We start from the raw sequence: 2387 nt of genomic DNA on the forward strand, positions 1-2387 counted from the left end.
CATAGTTTGATGTAAATTATGTTTTTTTGCATGAGGGTTTATCTGAAGAATTATACATGGTTTTACCTCCTGATTTCCATGTTAAAGGGGGTTTCAAGTTTGCAAGTTGAATAAATCACTCTATGGCTTGAAACAAGCCCCATGACAGTGGTTCTTCAAGTTGTCAACTTCTATACTTAGAATGAGTTTTCAACAATCCAAATCTGATTATTCTCCTTTTACTAAGATTGAGGGTTCACCTTTTATTGCCCTTTTTGTCTATGTTGATGATATTCTCATTGCCAGTAATGATATGAAATTTGTTGAGCTTTTGAAGTCCTTGCTTGATAAGAAGTTTAAGCTTAAGGACTTGGATAAGGTCAAATATTTTCTTGGTTTGGAAGTGGCTCGGTCTCTTGCTGGTATTTCTTTGTCTCAAAGAAAATATTCTTTGGAGATTCTTCAAGATGCTTGTTTACTTACTTCTAAATCTGTTGTTTTTCCTATGGAACAAAATATTAAGTTGAGTAAGGATGTGAGAGACTTGCTGCCTGACCCTATAGTTTATAGAAGACTTGTAGGTCTACTTCTTTACCTCACATTAACTGAGCCAAACTTATGTTATTCTCTCAATAGGCTTAGCCAATACATGACTCAGCCTAGGCATCCTCGTTTACAAGCAACCTACAGAATTTTACAATACATCAAAGGCACCCCTGGCCATGGTCTTTTCTTTCCTGCTGCAAATACATTGTCCCACAACATTTTTGTTGATTTTGATTGGGCTTCTTGTCCTGATAGTAGAAGATCTACAAGTGGTTATTGTGTTTTTCTTGGGTATTCTTTGGTTTCATGGAAGACAAATAAACAAACCACTGTTTTTAGATCTTCTGCAGATGCTAAGTATAGATCTATGGCTTCTACCACTTGTGAAATCATTTGGTTTCTCTCTTTTACCTAATTTTGGTATTTCTCATTCTCACAGTGCTCAAATTTTTTGTGATAGTCAGGCTACTTTACACATTGCTGCTAATCCATTTTTCTATGAAAGAACAAAGTACATTGAGCTAGATTGTCACTTTATTTGGGAAAAAATTCAAGCAGGGATTATCAAGACTTTTCACTTAGCTTCCGGTCATCAACTTGCTGATGTGTTAACTAAACCTCTTGGTTTTCAATAATTTTATCATTTAATTTCTAAGATGGGAGTCCATTCTATATATTCTCCATCTTGAAGGGGGTATCATGTATTAAACTTGATTTTTTTATTCTTTTGTTTATTTTATTCATCTTTGTATCACATGTTGGTCACATGTCTTTTTTATTTCTTCATGTATTACTATAAATAATGCTACCGTACACGGATGTAAATATCTTTTACAGAATAATATTTTTCCTTTTCTTCGATAAGTTTCTCTCCCTCTCTCTCTCTCAACCTTTGGTCTGCTAGGGTTTTGCCATTTCCGTGCTCTGCTATGGTTTACATTTTACAATATTAATCATTTTTAGAGATGTGGCTGTGTTGAAAATAAAAAAAGGCTGAAGAATTTCGGTCGAAAAAATGCAAGCCAATTTCAACCAACTCGTTTATCGAGTTTCAGGATGGTTGGATAGACAGTATATATGAGATGAGATGAAATGAAATGAGATTTTTGTTGAAAATTGAATAAAATATTGTTAGAATATAATTTTTTAGTATTATTCTTATTTTGGAATTTGAAAAAGTTGAATTATTTATTATATTTTTGTATGAAAATTTAAAAAAATTGTAATAATGAGATTAGATAAGATATTTTATGTATCCAAACTCATCCATTGATCTTATTGTTAGCCGGTTTGATAGACTAGTTCCTCTTTGGAACGGAACCTGTGTTAAGTGCCACTTAACACCCAGCAATACAAGAAACCCACGTAAGCAGTATACATTTTAGAGAGATGTGGATCAAAATAGGAGATTCCTATCGAAAACAAAATTGAATCCTAATTTATTCAGAAAACAAAATTGAATCCTAATTTATTTGTCGAAATCATTTCAATTCATCTCTATTCATTTTATTTAATTTTATTATTATAATTTTTAAAATTTTTTAAATAAAATATAATAAATAATTAAACTTTTTAAATTTTTAAAATAAAAATTATATTAAAAAATTATATTCTAAACACTATTTTAAAATAGATGAGATTTGAGAATATCTTCTAATCCCGATTTCGACTAGGACTTTTGGTGCTCGATAATCACCTCATTTGTGCTTTTTTATTTTTTCTTAGAGAGCTACTACCCAGAAGTGCCATTATTTTGCACACTTCGCACACCCTGTGATGACATGGCATTATTTTATTTAAAAAATAAAAAAATACTCAATATATTCAAAGACCAAAAAAAGGGATCCAAATGATTTTATGAG

Source organism: Juglans microcarpa x Juglans regia, chromosome 4D (assembly GCF_004785595.1).
Source record: "Juglans microcarpa x Juglans regia isolate MS1-56 chromosome 4D, Jm3101_v1.0, whole genome shotgun sequence".
In the NCBI taxonomy this organism is placed as follows: Eukaryota; Viridiplantae; Streptophyta; class Magnoliopsida; order Fagales; family Juglandaceae; genus Juglans; species Juglans microcarpa x Juglans regia.